Here is a 19001-nt window from a genome sequence, read left to right as displayed (position 1 = left end):
TACAAGCAAGCAGTAAACAGTTTGAAAGTCTAATAGAAAAACTATCCTATTTAGATAGTATCAAAAGTGCTAAAATACGGAGGAATAAACAAGAAATGTTCAAGGTCCCTATAATGAAGGAAACTAGTTTTAACCAAAGGACAAGAATGACTTGACTATGAATAAATGGAGAGAAATACTGTGTTGTGGATGAGAAGGTGTGATTGATGTATTCATATCTGTTTTCTAATTATTGTATCCCCATTTTCTAGCAAAGAGTGGGTGCTCAACAGCTACTTGTGCTAGACACTATTTTGGGTGCTTGGTGTGTACCGTAGTCAGCATTATATTTAATTACCATAGCTTAATATAGGGAGAATTGATATCTTTACAGTAGTGGATCTCTGTTGAAAACAAAATCCCTTCCCTCTGGGAGCTTATGTTCTAGTCACACACAGACCACTCAGGGGCTCTTAAAATTATTGAGAAAGATGTTAATGACCCCAGTGTAATTGGTGCTTAATACAGAAACTGTGCTTACAGAGAGGAAAGAACAAGTATGTCTAGAATTGATCAGACTTAGCACATGAATGCTAAGACCAGACCACATGAGTGACCACTGATAATAGCTTATATAAGATGATTAGAGAGAGGCTCTCTGAGGATGTGAAGTTTGAGCAGGCACCCAGTATTATAAAAAGTGCCCATTGTTCCCTAATTTAACATATAACTAAATTTAATACAATTTGAATGCAAATTATTGGGGGAAGGTGTTCATCTGAAAGAATAGCCAAAAAAGTTTTGAAAAGGAAGAATGAGGAGGATGGTTCTCCCAGATAACAAAATGTTATCTTCAGTGACAGTAATTAAAACATTGTGGTATTGGTATAAGAAAAGGTAGTACAGAAAAGGGACCACAGGTCTCTTGCTTAAGCAGCTGTTTGTAGGCCCTGGACAGTTTGCAGTTCTCTCTGAGCTGGCTATATCTACACTGTGTATCTTCTCAAGAAAATATCACTAAAATACTATTGAGCGAAATTGGTGGGCATAAAGGGATGGCAACCTTGGATACGCTCTGATTTTTAAAAAATTTGTAGATTTTAGTACTTTATTATTAGTTATTACTAGATGGACTAGATGGACTAGATGCTCTTTGTGATCTCTTCCAGCCTCATCTTCTGTGACTCCGTAGTCCTCTGGGAGTTTTATTTATCCTTTAATTTAATTTAATTTAATTTAATTTAATTTTTTTTTTTTTTTGAGACAGAGTCTTGCTCTGTCACCCCGGCTGGAGTGCAGTAGCGTGATCTTGGCTCACTGCAACCTCTGCCTCCTGGGTTCAAGCAATTCTTATGCCTCAACCTCCCTAGTAGCTGGGATTACAGGTGTGCACCACCACGCCCAGATACATCTCTAGTATCTTTACTAGAGACAAGCTTTCACCATGTTGGCCAGGCTGTTCTTGAGCTCCTGGCCTCAAGTGATCTGCCTGCTTTGGCCTCCCAAAGTGCTGGGATTACCTGTATGAGCCACTGTGCCCAGCCTTATATATCTATTAATTTTATTCCAGCAGCAGAAACTCAGCAAGGCTCTCCAGAGTTGGTTCCTCTCCCTGCATCCCAGAAGACTTCATCCTTCTCTACACCCCTTTTCTCTCTACCATAAATAAAGATTCTATTAGGGGTGCCATTTCTTCTGCTCTAAAATGGGAATATTAATCTCTTCATGAGACTATTGTAAAAGTGAAGAAAATAATATATGTGAAAGAGCTTCGTGTTCTCTAAATCACCATAGATTTTAAAGAATCGCTGGGCGAGGTGGCTTATGCCTGTAATCCCAGCTACTTGGGAGGCTGAGGCAGCAGAATTGCTTGAGCCTGGGAGGCCGAAGTTGCAGTAAGCCGAGATCGCGCCACTGCACTCCAGCCTGGGGGATGGGAGTGAAACCCTGTCTCAAAAAAAAAAAAAAAAATTATTATTATGACAGTGTTTAATTTTCTTGGTAAAGTCAGAACAGTGCTACTTTTGTGTTCTCTATTCTGACCCGCATGAGGTAAAGCTGAGAAAGTGGTATTCTGGTTCACAGTCTGTGGCCTTTGTCCTATCTTTCCTTTCCTAGGTGAAAATTAGTTCTGCTGTGCTTAAAGCTGCGGCCATCACTATGGAGCTCAATGTGATAAGCCCAACAAGGAGTTTATGCTCTGCTGCTGGGAAGAGAAAGATCCGAGGCGGTGTTTAGAGGAAGGCAAACTGGTCAACAAGTGTGCTTTGGACTTCTTTAGGTAAAAATCTTTGGTATCAGTGCCTACTTGGTTGAAGCATAAAGGTTTAAATGAATAAGTGAACAGCCAGCTAATAATCTGGATTTTATTAGGAAGTACATAGGCTTTGAAATCAGACCAAGGTAAAACATTCAAAGGATGATAATTATTTTTGGTTTTGTTTTTATTATCTGGCAAGTTCTTTTATCTCCATGAATCTCAGTTTCCAAATTGTAAAATAATACCTATCTAGGTTTGCTAAGCAAGTGACTGGTGACCATTTTTGCTACAGCAAGGGGAAAGTCTTTTTGCTGTGAAAAATTTGAAAAGGCATGTAAAACAACCTATCACAGTCCTTTTTAAGCAGGCATTCACTAGGTTGTTGTCATTACTACAGAACACAGGTATGATGGAAAGAAAACTGTATTCGGAGTTAGGTTTTAGGTAGGTCATTGTGCTTGATACTGAAGTAAAAAAAAACTAAACTGTGTAATTGTAGGAAAATGTTTTAACAAGCATATTAGCACTCTATTTAAAAGGAGAGAAAGTCAACTCAAAGGAAATTGGCTCTTGTAACTCTGAAGTCCAGAAATAGGCCTGGCATCAGGCAGGGCTGGATTCAAGGGCTTAAATAATTTCACAACTACTTGATGTCTTTTTGCCTCTCCTCTTTTCACAGTCTCTTAGTTCTGGTTTTCTCTGTTGACCTCATTTCAGAAAGACTCTCACCTTGCTGTACCAAAAATGGCCACCAGCCACTCGAGTTGCTGTTCTGTTGATACTTGCTTAGCAAACCTAGACAAAGTGTGCCCTTTATCCAGAAGTGAGCAGAAGCTCCTGGACTGAGTCTAATTGTCCTGGCTGGCGGACTTTGTATACATATCATTGCATCACTTGTGCTTCAGGAGATAAAAAGCTCTAATTGGTCAGGTCTGAGATGGGGAGTGGACTTAGCTTCATCCAAACCACATTGCTGAGAGACAGGGAGGGGTTGTTCCCAAAGGAAAATTAGAAGGATGTTACAGAAGAATGGGGAATGACTGCTGGCTAGGCAGAAACCACCAATGTCCACTACAATGAAGTTAGAGAAAAAAAAGAGATACCTTAGCACAGTAGCTGCTTTCCTCCTTTCTTGCTTCTGCTGTCTCTGTCCCTATGCAAAGATATTTTTGTGGTTATAATCATAGTATGTATACATTGAGAAATTCATTTTTCACTTGATATTATTGGAAACATTCTTCAAAGTTGCTATATAGTCTTCATGATCATCTTTTTTTTTTTTTTTTGAGACGGAGTCTCACTCTGTTGCCCAGGCTGGAGTGCAATGGTGTGATCTTGGCTCACTGCAACCTCTGCCTCCTGGCTTCAAGCGAGTCACATGTCTCAGCCTCCTGAATAGCTGGGTCTACAGGCCTGCGCCACTACGCCTGGCTAATTTTTTTGCATTTTTGGTAGAGATGGGGTTTCAGAATGTTGGCCAGGCTGGTCTTGAACTCCTGACCTCAAGTGATCCGCTCTCCTTGGCCTCCCAAAGTGCTGGGATTGCAGGTGTGAGCCACCGCACCTGGCCATGATCATCATTCTTAATGGTTATATATTATTCCATCAGTGGATAAACCAACCATAACGTACCTGACCAATTCCTGTTATTGAACATCATTGTTGATTTCAGTTTTTGATTATTTTGGATAAATCTGCAGTGATTACCTTTGCGTATAGATCATTTTCATCAGTTAATAATTCCTTGGCATAAATTTCCTAACAGTGAGTTTACTCTATAAAGGGCTTTGAACATCATTATGGCTCTTGAACTGTATTGCTTTTTTTTTTTTTTGAGATGGGGTGTCGCTCTGTCGCCCAGGCTGGAGTGCAGTAGCACGATCTTGGCTTACTGCAAGCTCCGCCTCCCGGGTTCACGCCATTCTCCTGCCTCACCCTCCCGAGTAGCTGGGACTATAGGCGCCCAGTACCACGCCCGGCTAATTTTTTGTATTTTTAGTAGAGACGGGGTTTCACCATGGTCTCAATCTCCTGATCTCGTGATCCACCTGCCTTGGCCTCCCAAAGTGCTGGGATTACAAGCGTGAGCCACCGTGCCCAGCAAATGCTTTTGTTTTTTAAATGTTGGATCAATTTATGCTGTCCTCAGCGCTGGATTCTGGTATGCATAGTATTTAAATATTTGGGAGGTGCAAATATTTAATTTGCAGTATTTGGGAGGTGCAAATGTTTCAATTTGCATTGATTTGATTGCCAGCGAGATTGAGTGTGTGTGTGTGTTTATTTAAACAATTTTTCTTTTTTTTTTTTTGAGACAGAGTCTCACTCTGTCACCCAGGCTGTAGTGCTGTGGCGTGATCTTTGTTCGCTGCAACCTCTGCCTCCTGGGTTCAAGCGATTCTCGTGCCTCAGCCACCTGAGTAGCTGGGATTACGGGTGTGTGCCACCTGCCTGGCTAATTTTTGTATTTTTAGTAGAGATGGGGTTTCGCCATGTTGGCCAGGCTGGTCTTGAACTCCTGGCCTCAAGTGATCCGCCCACCTTGGCCTCCCAAGGTGCTGGGATTACAGGCATGAGCCACAGCATCCAGCCTAAACAATTTTTATTTTCTAAGAGAACTTTTGCAAAGCATTTTTTCCATGGCCCAGTGGTAGTACATTTTAAGCGGGGAATGTTTGGATTTCACAAATTCCCAAGGTGCCTAACTGCCTCCGTAGAGGAATTTCTCACTGCTGAAGTTGCTGGTTTTAGGCATTAGTAGATAATTGTTAGGTATGGGTAACAGGGTCCAGAACAGGGATCCGTGCTACTAGAGTAGTGGCTTGCAGCCCGTCTGCTGCTGCTGCATTTTGGAGGAATATAAAACTCCCATTGGAAATGGTTGCTTTCTACCAAAGTGATTCTTGAGTAGAAGTTATGTGGGTGCAGGTTATGCTTAGTATAGCCGGAAGGGAAACCTAAGAAGCTGGTGACATTGGTGGACCTCTAGGAGAGCAACTGAGTGGCTTATTGGGCAGGGTGGAAAGCAGATTTTTCACTGTATACTTCCTTAAGCCATCTCTGAGATCCTTCCTTCCTGATCCATGTTAAACAAGATTCATGTGAGAGTGTAGCTAGATTTCTGGAGTATGACAGGTAAGCACTTAAATAATAAAATTATTATTTCATGGGGAGAAAGAGGTGTTCTGAATTTCACTGCCTCAAGTATGGCTTTTACATAAAATGATGGTATTTTATTCTTGCTTGAACATGCATACTAGCAGGGTTGAATGATAAGATAAGGAGGATTTTGCAAAAAACTGAAACTTATTCTTTTTATACACAGAAGTTAAGTTTTCTCTAGCCATTTTTGATGGCCACAGAATGAATTATATGCTAGCCTGCTTCTTAACAGAGAATACCAAATATAATATAACTTTGTTCTTGATAGCAAGGATTAATATCTATTTTTGTTCAATGCGTAAATAAAATGAGGACCTTGAGCTTTTGAGGAGGGGAGTACAGTTTGTCTTTATACTGAATGATCCCAGGATCTTCTGCTTGTTAGTTTGTGTATTTGCTTTTTATAATTCTGTCTCTTCCTTTGCCGTTGTCTGTCGCGTTTGACTTCTATCAGCATGTCCATGATTTAATTATGCCTCCTTCTCTTCTAAATTTGCTAAGCTGATACCCTTAGAGGAATTGGATCTAAAGAAAAGAATAAATAGGCCCCAAGTAAGGAGTTCCCCTCTGAGTAAAATAGGCGTGCATTAGGCTACACTCTTTTCTTCTTACTATATAAAGAAATTAGGTTTTCTACCTCAGAAATCTTTTTTGTTTACTAACTTGTTCTCAAATTGAGGATCCTGAAGTTGTCTTGTAAGTGAGGTAAGAATATGTACTCACATACCTTTCAAAAAGCAAGGCTATGTATTTGAGATCTGTACCTATTTTTTTCTCACTTTTCTGTTTTTCATTGTTTTGCAAAGAGATGCCCCTAACCCAGCTTTCTTTTCCAGGCAGATAAAACGTCACTGTGCAGAGCCTTTTACAGAATATTGGACTTGCATTGATTATACTTGCCAGCAGTTATTTCGTCACTGTCGCAAACAGCAGGCAAAGTTTGACGAGTGTGTGCTGGACAAACTGGGCTGGGTGCGGCCTGACCTGGGAGAACTGTCAAAGGTAAGAAGGCTTCTGCTGGAGGTCTCACTTTCTGACTCGGGTGGGATAAAGGCAGGAGGTGGTCAGCAAAGGGTCTCTGTAAATACAGATATGATGTAAGAACTTACCAGATTTACCAAACATATTAATTAGGCAGTGATTATACACAATCCAGAAAGGAATTTTTAAAAATAGAAATATTTCTGGCCGGGCGTGGTGGCTCACGCCTGTAATCCCATCACTTTGGGAGGCTGAGGTGGGCAAATCACGAGGTCAGGAAATCGAGACCATCCTAGCTAACATGGTAAAACCCCGTCCCTACTAAAAATACAAAAAATTAGCCGGGCGTGGTGGTGGGCGCCTGTAGTCCCAGCTACTTGGGAGGCTGAGGCAGGAGAATGGTGTGAACCCGGGAGGTGGAGCTTGCAGTGAATGGAGATTGTGCCACTACCTCCACTCCAACCTGGGCAACAGAGCGAGACTCCGTCTCAAAAAAAAAAAAAAAATTTCTTTAGGCCTTCTAGCATGTGCAGATTTGTTTTTAGTTAATTAGCTAATTAAAGAACAGAAGGGAGTAGAGAAAGATAAAGTATTAGTGAAACACTGTCAGTTGAAAACATTGTGGAGGTTATTGTGGAATTCACTGGGGAAATAGGATCAGGCTTATGCCATATTTTTCAGAACATATCTAAGATTTTTTTTTAAAAACTACATTCTTGTAGTTTTGAAAGTGTTTCTCTTTCTCCTATATTTCCTATCTTAGTTGTGACACCACCGTCTGTTGAAACATCAGAGCTAGAAACCTGAATTCTTCATTCCCTACTGATTCCATGCAGTCATCACTCCCTTTAGATTAGCATCTTCTGGAATTTTTTTTTTTAATCCTCTCATTGTTCCTGCTGCTGTTATCTTATTCTTGGACAGGAGTTCTTAACCTGGGGTACATGAATTTCTGGGAGAGGAGGGTGGATCAATGTGGGCTTTAGATGAAATTGAAGAATTGAGGATTAAATTACACCTCCACAAGAAGAGTGATCTGTGTGGAAAACAAATCTTACGTCACTGTGTTTTTAAAAACTGTATGGGGACTCTGCATTGCTGGTGAGATAAAGCATCTTCTCCATAACATGGCATGCAGGCCCTTTATGATCTGACCCATCCCTGCTTCTTCAGCCTCAGCTCCCTCCGTTCCCCGTGGGGCAGCACAGGTAGCAAGGCATGGAGGAAAAAACTCAGGTCTCACTCTCTCTCCTAGGCTGGAATGCAGTGGTGCAATCACAGCTCACTGCAGCCTTGACTTCCTGGGCACAGGTGATTCTCCCACCTCAGCCTCCCAAGTAGCTGGGACTACAGGTGCAGGCCACCATGCCCAACTAATTTTTGTATTTTAGTAGAGACAGGATTTTGCTATATTACCCAGTCTGGTCTTGAGATCCTGAGCTCAAGCAGTCCTCCCACCTTAGCCTCCCAGTGTGATGGGATTACAGGTCACCATACCCGGTCTAGTTCCCTTCTCTTTGTGTATAGCATCTGTGAATGGTTGGATTATAAGCTTGGTGTCATAAGTAATAATGTAGCAATTTTTTTGTGTTTTATATCTGGTTTGATTATTTTCAGATTCTTTCTGATGTACTGAACATATTATTTTAAATAGTTGATAATTCTAGGTTGGAAAGTGGTAGAACTTATACATGTAACAAATAAAACTACCTTTTCTCATTTCTGACTTATGAAAGAAGAAATAACAAGTCATGCTAGTAAGAAAGCATATTTATTCTTGAATCTTTGTATTAACATTTTTTAAAACTCTGTGAGATAAAAAAAAAATTCTCTTAACTCTTTTCAAAAGTGTATTTCTCAATCAGGTGCCACGGCTCACACCTGCAATTCTAGCACTTTGGGAGGCTGAGGCAGGAGGATCGCTTGAGCTCACGAGTTCAGGACTAGCCTAGGCAACATTTTTTTTGTTTTTCTTTTTGAAGTGGAGTCTCACTCTGTCACCCAGGCTGGAGTATAGTGCCACGATCTCTGCTCACTGCAACCTCTGCCTTCCGGGTTCAAGCAATTCTGCCTCAGCCTCTTGAGTAGCTGGGATTACAGGCACCCGCCACCATGGCCAGCTAAATTTTGTATTTTTAGTAGAGATGGGGTTTCACCATGTTGCCTGGGCTGGTCTTGAACTCTGACCTTAAGTGATCCACCTGCCTCAGCCTCCCAGAGTGCGGGGATTACAGGCATGAGCCACTGTGCCCAGCCAGTTTCATAAATGTCTTTAATTCCTTAAAGGAGCTGCAAATACCAGGGAACCACTAGTGGATCATTAGGAACCATCTGTACTTATGACAGGGCGGTGGGATAACTTTCAAAAGCAAACAAACAAAACTAGTAGACTTGAAGACTTAGGTTCCAGCTTTAGCTCTGACATTAGTGTGTATCTTATCTTAGGCATGCCAACCTTCCTGGTCTTCATCTGTGCACTAGAGATAATAATGCCTCATAAGGTGGTTATAATAATAATTGTGTGATTGTATACACAAAAGCTCTGTTCCCAATAAAAGGTTTCTGAATTTATACATCTAGGAAGATGAATCTGGTCATTTTACATGAGGTGACTTAAGAGTTCAGACCAGTAGAGGAATAATCAGAAGACTGCTGACAGCTGTGGCCTTATGTCTTCTTACTTCTCTGGGCCTATTTCTTTATCTTGAAAATGACAGCAGTTTCTGCTGGCTTTCCAGTTGAGATTTTTGTGACCATTGGGGGATGCTGTGAGTGTAAATTATCTCTCTCCCTGTTGCAGTTTAGTACTTCACCACTCTCCTGGCTTATTGGCTCAGCTCCCCAGTATGGGTCTTGCCTCTCTCCAGTTTAGCTTTCACACTTCCCAGCCTACAGAGATGGGATTTAGTTACTGCCGTGCTTCAGTGGCACCTGTTAACCGTCAGGTTAAAACGCAAACACCTTTGCATATCATTTAATACCCTTTATCATGTGGCCTGTCCACCACTGTAGTGTGGTATTAAGAAGCACAAGCTTTGGAGCAGGCATATCTGGCTTTGGGTACGATTTCTTCCACTATTAGCTAGGTGGCCTCAGGGAGCCCCTGCAGAATGACCTCATAAGAGTGAAAATGGGATGGAATCATGTGCTCAGCATCATTTCTAGCAATAAGTTCTTGGTGAGATGCTTCATCTCCCTCCATTCTTCATGCAGCCTTTGATTCAGCCATTCTGAAGACATGCCTGCCTATCTTCATATGTACTCTTTATTTGGAATGTCTTTTCCTCCCTTGCCTTTCTGACTGGCTCCTGCTCAGACTTTAAGCTAAGTCTTACCTCCTTAAAAATATTCCAGACCCCCAGCCTTCAGGATGGGTTAGATGTGCACAGTCCTTGCTCCTATAGAGGCAGTTCCTGTCTCCATCATTGCCATTAGGCATCAGGGTAATTTGGAAATCTTGGTTGTTACTCCTGGCTTTCTCCCTCACTAGACTGTGATCCCCTTGAGGACAGTATCTTGTTCCCTTCTGTATCCCTAGTTTCTACCACAGGGAATGACATAAAGTAGGCTTTCCTGAGTGTTTGTTCAACAATTAAATAAGTCTGAATGTGATTTGCTGGGAATTTAAGTCGGGGAGCAGTTGTAGCAGTGGGAGCAATGAGGAGACACCAGGAGGCGCGTTGATGGTTACAGATTCCTCCACCCTAGCTTTCAACTTTGCTTTTGCCCTCTTCACCCTTCCCAGGTCACCACAGTGAAAACAGATCGACCTTTACCGGAGAATCCCTATCACTCAAGACCAAGACCGGATCCCAGCCCTGAGATCGAGGGAGATCTGCAGCCTGCCACACATGGCAGCCGCTTTTATTTCTGGACCAAGTAAAGATGGGTCCGTGGCCCACACTCAGTCATGTGCCCAGACAATGACTGATGAAAATGCCCATGCAGTTTGCATCGACTGATAGTGTGTTCTTTCTGGGTTCACAAACATTAACAAAAAAGTTAATTTATGTGACTTGGCAGTTATTCTATACCATTTCCTGTCCATTAAAATTTTTAAAGGAAACGGTTGTATTTTATTATGTTTTATGTGACCTTTTGGCCTTTAAAGATGACTTCCCCTTGCTTTTTCTTCTTGTGGTCCTGCCTGTTCCTCTTGCTTTGCTTTAGGCACTCGCTCACGTGGCTGGGGATCCCTGTTAGAACAGGCAGAAGTGGCCATGTGAAGGAAAGGCTTTGTTACTTTAGGCAGCTCCTTGGGGTGTGTCTGTGTTCACACATTTTGAAGTCTCAGCTCTCTTTCCTTCCATCCAACGTCTTAGGCAAATAGATTTCTCTAAAGGTCATACAAGGGGAGCCTCCAGGATAGAAGTGCAGAAACTTCTTTGAGGCGTGACTCAGGGAATGGGAGGGGCCCCTAGCAGGGTCTCATGCAGTCTTGCTCAAAAACTTCCACCACTTCCCCTTGATATCCCATCCTCAAGCATTATAACCCAGATGTTTTTCCTGATAGACAAGGGAGGTGGAGGCTGAGCTTCCAGCTCCAAAGCCAGGAAGTCTGGAGGTCTGAGTGTCAATTCCAACCTTGGGTGTGTTCCTTAACCTCTTGTGAGAGGTTGAGTTTGAGGACAAACTAAAGGGCACATGCTTATCTACCTCCTGGGCAGGTTAAAGCCACAAGTGTTTATAAAGCTCTTTGGTTCAAAGCACTATTACGTCTTTTTTCCCCTTTCATTCAATTCCTTTTTCACTACTAGGCTGTTTCCTCCACATCTGACTGGGTCATTTTATGCCTTCTGGTTATGGCTTTAAATTGCCTGTGACCCCGCATAAGTCTTCTCAGCTCCCTGGGCCTTGGTTACCTCTTTGCAGCACTCTAAAAAGCAAAGCAGTTGGACAAGAGTCTTTGTGAAGGCCCTTCCAGCTCATTGTAGATTTTCTAAGTGGGGAGATTGCTGTGAGGCACCAGGCAGATGAGGTGCAGGGTCTGTTGCCTGACGTGCTAGGACAGTTCAAAGAAAAAGCACTGTGTGATCTGCCATGCCCGCTTCTGCACCTGGTGCTGACCCCACAGCCGGAAGCATTTTGGATGCTTCCAGCAGAACCCCCACCTGTTCTGCAAAAGTTACTTGCCAACCAACTTTTGCCTCAGATTCTCTAATGAAAAATAATACTTTTTTTTTTGCATTTTTTTCAATAGCTGAGGCAAAACCCACTAACCTTTTGGTGGCCAAGTAATTGGAATTCACCTCTGGGGGGTAAGGTATGAGCATGGCTGCAGATTGGTGTTTATATGATACTTCAACCCACATGTTGCTTCCTAGGTTCCTTCTGCAGAGGAAGCTGCGCCTTGCATAAATAATAATATTGTGCACTGTGCTAAGTGCTTTACATGTTTCACCTCCTTCAATGCCCAGAGTCCTTTGAACGAGGTACTACAGGTCATATTCATTTCACAGATGAAGGAAGTTAAAGTTTAGCGAGAGGTTAAGAAGCCCCAGTCTCATATATAAGAAGTGGTAGATACAGGATACAAGTGAAGATTGTCTGGTTCCAATGGCCACACTCCTATTCTTCAAAGCCATGAGTGGTTCTCAGCTTTGAGTGCACATTGGAATCACCTGAGAGGCCTTTAAATCCTGAAGTTTGGATCCTACCCGCAAAGATTCTGTTGTAATTGGTGTGTAGTGTGGCCTGGGCTTGGAATTTTTGAAAGCACTCCCGGCCCATTCCGATGTGAAGCCAAGGTGTAGAACCACATCCTGATTTTAGACATGAGGAAGCAAAAGTACAGGAGGCTACCTGCTAGTAAGTAGTAAGTGGCTAAGCTGAGATTTAAACCCAGATACATCTGATTCCAAAGCCCCTACTCTCAAAATAAATGGGTGTATATGGAGATCCTAATAAAATGATTTTGATTCAGTAGGTCTGCAGTAGGTCCTGAGATTTCTAATAAGCTGTTTCTTGGTGCTAAGGGCACTGGTCCGTAGATCACACGGGTAATGAGGGAATAAACCATACCGTCTTTCTGAGAAGGATCTATGACTAATTTACCTGCTGCAACTTCTAGCACTGTTCACTCCCCAAATGTTAATTCACCTCTTTAGAACCAGAGCAACGCATCTTGAACTGTTAATGGTTTCAAATTCAATTCTAGGATGTAACTTTTCCCAAGTTGGACAGCAGTTCTTGCCTCCCCCCTCCCCACCTTGCTTTGAATTCCTTGAACAAAGAAACTAACTTTTGGCTTTCCTGTACTCTCGATGGGATTACTCGACATCATAGCCTTCTAGGACAGAAGAGTCTAAGTAATTAAATATAATAATTTCTTAAGTCTCTCACAACAAGTGCCTGTCTCAATTTCAGTAGGTAAAAGGTCACAGAACAATTGGAAAGCAGTTAGTGGGAAGGATTCCTGAACAGGACTTCAAATAATAGAAAATCTTCCTGGTGGTTTGGCTTGAGAATAATGAGATGAATTCCTTATATCCCCAAAGGAAATTTATCTGACTCCTTTCCTCTGCCAAGCCTGTTCCTGTCTTCCCTATCTGAGTTAATGGTGTCTCCATCCTCCCAGTGTCAAATAACCTGAGATGCATCTTTGACTCTTCCGTTTACTCCAAGTTCCAATCCAACATCAAGTCCTGTTGAGTTTCTTCTGTAATCGCTCTCATTTGCTACTTCCTGTTTTATCTCACTGTCACTTTCCTAGGCTGTTTTTGTTCCCCTTGCCTGGATTATTAAATGACTTCCTAAGTGGTCTCCCATTGCCATCTCCCTCTCCAGTCCATCCTCAAGTTTGCTCCACGTGCCTCTGCTACTCAGAAGCCTTCAGGGGCTCACAAATGGCTGCTAACTAAAGCCCAAATCCTTACTGGCATTCTGACACTCCATAACCTGGCCCTAGCCTAGCCCATTTCCCCATCATTATCTTACTTCTTCTTATGTAGCCTATACTCTACAACATGCTATTCATCAAGAATTTTTAGATCTTCACGAACGCTATCCCCTTGCCGGGAAACAGTCCTTCCCCATATCTGCCTCTTGAAAGTCTACCCATCTCTAAAGGCAAACACGAATGGTGTCTTTCCCAGGAAGTAGCCCCTTCCTACAGCCAAAAATGGTCTTTCCTGCCCCTTTGTTCCCATGACACAATGTAGTATGATGGTTGGGCATGAGGGCTCTAGAGTTGGGCTGTCTGGATTTGAATCCAGGCTCTGGTCATTTAATGGCTGTGTGACCCTAGAGAAGATACTTAACCTTTCTGTACCTTATAGTCCTCATCTGTAAAATAGAAGGGGAAGGAGATGACAGTAATAGTACCTGCCTTCTGGGATGGCTATGAGTATATAGTGAGTTACACACACAAAATGCATAGTAGAGGGTTGATAAATGGTAGCATTGTTATAAGACTGTATTTGAGTAACACCTGTCGTGACCCTGGCTGTGTCTTACCTCTCCTGTTCTCAGCGCTGCAAGAGTTGGACTTCTATCTTATTTCTATTTCTATATCCTAGTGCCCAGTATATGACAAACATCCAGGAAATGATTAACTGTACACGAAGTTTACCTTTCCAGAGGACTTCCAAATCCTTTACGTGCTGTAAAACCACAAACAATAAATTACTTGTAGGTAGAAATGCGAGTAACTCTTTGAGGTTAAATTGCCATCTTTGTAGATATCAAATCCTAGCTGAAATGCTTTGGATATAATAAAGGAATTTTTTTATGCCCTGAAATGGATCATGACATACTTGTGCTTTAAAAAGCTGCTTCTCCTATTTAGGAAGTCTCAGTTTGAGGTCGTGATGCCTTTATGTGTCCTGATTATTTGTGATGTGTGTCACAAGTAATTTAAGTAAGATATTGAAATTTGCAAATTTATTTACTTCTAAAAAATAAGACAGATTCCAGAGACTAGGGAGTAGCTAAGTAAGATGTCCCAGGCTTCATGTATGAAAACTGGTAGATCTGGGAAACAAAATGAAGATTGTCTGTGTGCTTGTCCTTCAAAAGTATTAGAATCTCAGCATTGGATACACATTGGAATCACCCAAGGGGATCCTGAAATACTGATGTCTAGATCTCACCCCCAGAGATTTGGATTTAATTGGTCTGGGGTCAGGCGCGGTGGCTCATGCCTGTAATCCCAGCACTTTGGGAGGCTGAGGCAGGCAGATCACCTGAGGTCAGAAGTTCGAGACCAGCCTGGGCAACATGACGAAACCCCGTCTCTACTAAAAATACAAAAATTAGCTGGGCATAGTGGTACGCGCCTGTAATCCCAGCTACTGGGGAGGTTGAGGCATGACAATCATTTAAACTTGGGAGGTGGAGGTTGCATTGAGCTGAGATCATGCCACCGCACTCCAGCCTGGGTGACAGAGCGAGAATCTGTCTCCAAAGGAAAAAATAAAAATTGGTGTGGTGTGTGGCTTCGACATACAGGCACTGTAATAAGTACTATCGCTCTTGCTCATTCATACTCATAAATACTTTGTTCAGTTGGAGAAAAGGGGGTGTAGTTGCAGCTAGAACTCTGGAAACACATTAAGTAGTTAATTCATTCAATCAACATTGATTTTGCAGCCTGCCTTTCTAGACATGGGTAGTGAACAAGACAGGGGCCCTGCCCTCGTGGAACTTCCATTCCATTGGTGGAGGCAATAAACAGGCAATTCAAAAACAAGATGATTTCAGGTTGTGATAAATCCTGAGAAGGAACCAAACAGGGTTAATATAATAGTGACTAGCTAGGGGGTGAGGGAACGTTTAAGAAGACAGGCCACAGAAGGACTCTCAGAGCAAGCGCGGTTTGAGCTTCCTCCTGGAGTGTGAAAAGGAGCCAGCCAGTGAAAGAGTGGATGGAAGAGTGTCCCAGTCTGCAGGAACAAACCTTTTGGCAGGAGCAAAACCCCAAGGCAGGGCAGGGCTCACTTTGCTTCAGGAACAGAGAGGAAACTCGTCTGCCTGGAACGTGGTTTTGTGTGGAAGAGCCTAATGCAGGTCACAGCCTATCTATAATACTTCCACCTTTATTCTCATGGGGACGTTTCCTGCCATAGGTGTCTCTGCAGTCTGCTGGGTAAAGTCCAGCCGCCCCAGTGTGACAGTCAGTCTCCTTACAGTGTGACTCAGAGCGTTCCAGCTTCATCTCCCACTACTGTCCCCCCACACTCCATCCGTGTTGAGCCCCACTCTGTGCCTTTCCTCTTGCTGTGTCCTCTGCTCAGATGGTCTCCCCTACCTCTTCTTGGTGATCTCTTTCTTGGAGATTCAGCTCACATTTTGTCTCCTTTGTGAAGCGGCTGTCAACATCCCCACCCCCAGCAAGAGAATCACCTCTTCCTCCGTGTTCAGAAGCACCCTGCGCATGACCTGCCTTGTATAACACTCCTTGGGAGCAAGAACTGCATCTCCTTTGCAGGTGTATCTTCTCCTTCGTGTAACAGCAGCCGACACATAGTGCCTGATAACTGCTTGTTGAATGAATGCAGCACAGCCATCACCTCTGCAAAAGAGAGTAGCCTAGTTAATCGTTCAATGTGTATCACTCTATACAGAATAAACACCAGGGCATTTTCTATGCAAAACGAGGCCCGGGATTTTACCTTAATGATTAACGCCATTGGAAAAGATGGGAAACTTGCAAGCTTTTTGCTTTTGTTTTCTCAAAAAGGAAAAAAAAGAAGCCCAGAAATCCGTGTCACAGTCTCAGTAAAAATGCTGTCTGTGAACTGAAGGGAGATGGTTGCATAAAAGGTCAAATTAGGCTGCGGTAATAAGAAATATAAATTACATGCAAGAAATATAAATTGCATGCAAGAAATATAAATTGCATGCCAGTATTCCTTTAATTTGAGGGTTGAATGCAAATTAAGCAGGCATGCCCTTTCTGGAAGCCTTGTTTTAATCAATTCTGCTGCTCTGATGGAAGAGTTGATGCTAGAAAGAAAATGATAATACTGTTCCTTTCCCTTGCTCTCCAAAACTAAGGTATTATGTCATATGACAGTGGTTTGACTTAAAGGCTTTATTTATTTATTTGATTGATGAACACACAGCACCCTTGGGCTGCTGTGGTTGTTTCCAAGGATCCTAGTGGTGAATTCATACCAAAGAACTTTCCAGAAAGTCCTTTAGCATCTTTTCTTCCATATCACTGTGATGGGCAGCCGGGCAAAGAGGAAAAGCAAGCTGGGCTGCTATGCTGGGCTCCGTCTCTGACCTTGTTATGTGGCCTTGGCAAGCCACTTTCCCCTTTCAGCCAGTTTCTTTAGCTGTAAAATAAAGAGTTGGACCAAGTAGGTATCCAAGCTCTTTTCCATGTCAAGAAATATATGAAACATAGTTTCTCTATTAGCCAGCTTGCTGGGGGAGACAGTGGAGTTTTCATATTTTCTTGAAATAGACCTAATCACCTGGGCAATTCATTCCGGGAATTTCATTAAAATGAGAAGAGCATTTTGGGCTTCTGTTTTAAATAGATCACCCACACTGACATTTGAAGGACAAGATATGGAAGAGATTCTAAGATTTTGTCAACCACTTCCCTCATTAGAAATCATGTGGCTAGGCACGATGGCTCACGCCTGTAATCCCAGCACTTTGGGAGGCCAGGGCAGGTGGATCACTTGAGTTCAGGAGTTTGAGACTAGCCTGGCCAACATGGTGAAACCCCATCTCTACTAAAAATACAAAATTAGCCGGGTGTGATCGTGCACACCTGTAATCCCAGCTACCCCAGAGGCTGAGACAGGAGAATCACTTGAACCCAAGAGGCAGAGTCTGCAGTGAGCGAAGATCACTCCACTGCTCTCCAGCCTGGGCGAGACAGAGTGAGACTCTGTCTCAAAAAAAAACAAAAAAAAAAGGAAAGGAAAAGAAATTGTTTCATGTAACTTTGTTGGCGTTTGAGGCTGAGTTTGTTTAGAGGATTATTATGAGGGCTTTGATCTTAAAAGTTAGAAGAGAAACCTTTTGGAGATCATCCACTACTTGAACTGCCTTTTGATTGGGCCAAATTCGATCTGAATTTCTCTGCCCTCCGGCATTCAGGCTGGCTGAAACTGTGGCTAGTGCTATTGTGTGGAGGAATGGATCGGGAAGATTAAACTACAAGAGTGGGGAGCAGTGCTTGGGACCTTGGAGGAGACCTGAGCATCAGAAGCCTAAAGGGCAGGAGTGGGATCAAAAACTTGACAGAACTGAAGCAGAAAGTTGGGAGATAAACACCCAAATACAAATAGCTGCAAAGGCAGCCGGGCGCGGTGGCTCACGCCTGTAATCCCAGCCCTTTGGGAGGCTGAGACGGGTGGATCACGAGGTCAGGAGTTTGAGACCAGCCTGGGCAACATGGTGAAACCCTGTCTCTACTAAAAATACAAAAATTAGCCATGCTTGCTGGTGGGCGCCTGTAATCCCAGCTACTCAGGAGGCTAAGGCAGGAGAATCACTTGAACCCGGGAGGCAAAAGTTGCAATGAGCCAAGATTGCACCACTGCGCTCCAGCCTGGGTGACAGAGCGAGACTCCGTCTCAGAAAAAAAAAAAAATCTACGAACGCTATGAACTGACAGTTTGCAGAACAGAGCATCAGAATGGCCAATAAACATGTGAAAGATGTTTAACCTCAACAGCAATTAGAATAATGCAAAGTAAAACCATAATAAGATGCCATTTAATTAGTTCAGCAAATGTGTAAAAAGTTGATAATATTGAGTATTGACCCAGAAGTGGGGAAATGCATACTCTCCTATGCTACAGGGAGGAGTATAAATTGTTGTATTGATACATTATGTTTGGAAGGTAATTTGGTACATCTATCAAAATATAATGTGTGTACCATTCCTGACCTGTAAACATTCATACCACAGAAGCACTGATTCAAGTACGTTAAGCTGTGTACAAGGATGTTCATTTGGCATTGCTTGTAAAAAAGTGAAGAGAGAGAGAGAAGAGAGAGAAAAAGCTTCTGTTCATTAGTAGTGAACAGTAAATAAGTTGCAATAGAGCCACACAATGTGATCCCGAACAGCCGTGAAAAGGACGAAAGTGACTCTATTGACATGGGAAATTTCTATGAGGTACAGCTGTCTTGTATGTCAAATTACATGGTGATTATTTGTTTACTGTTCTATTTACCTCCCTTTCTTGACTTGAGCTTCTCAAGGCAGGGACTATGTGTATTTTATCTCTGGCAGAAGCAGAATTAAAACCCAGGGCTAGGCCGGGCATGGTGGCTCACACCTGTAATCCCAGCACTTTGGAAGGCCAAGGTGGGAGGGTCACTTGACCCCAGGAGCTCAAGACCAGCCTGGGCAACATGGTGAAACCCCACCTCTCCAGAAATGAAAAAATTAGCTGGGCATGGTAGCACGTGCCTGTGGTCCCAGCTACTCGGGAGGCTGAGGTGAGAGGATCCCTTGAGCCCAGGACTTCAAGGCTGCAGTGAGCTGTGGTCACGCCACTACACTGCAACCTGGGCAGCACAGCGAGATCCTGTTTCTAAATAAATAAATAAATAACCCATGGCTGTTTGGCTACAAAACTCGGGCTCTTTGCTTCCCTCTTAGTTATCAGTTTCGAGTTGGTGAATTGGATGATTGGTAACGGAAGCA

The 19001-nt window shown here is 42.9% G+C and overlaps 1 pseudogene; it reads left to right on the top strand.

Annotated features, from left to right (window-relative positions):
• LOC129525064 (NADH dehydrogenase [ubiquinone] 1 alpha subcomplex subunit 8-like) overlaps window positions 1-19001 on the top strand; it is a 145478-nt pseudogene that overhangs the window by 5128 nt on the left and 121349 nt on the right.

This window comes from Gorilla gorilla, chromosome 8 (genome assembly GCF_029281585.2).
Source record: "Gorilla gorilla gorilla isolate KB3781 chromosome 8, NHGRI_mGorGor1-v2.1_pri, whole genome shotgun sequence".
NCBI classification, from domain to species: Eukaryota; Metazoa; Chordata; class Mammalia; order Primates; family Hominidae; genus Gorilla; species Gorilla gorilla.
The sequence above is the reverse complement of the archived record's forward strand: the minus strand, read 5'-3'. Positions and strand labels throughout refer to the sequence as shown.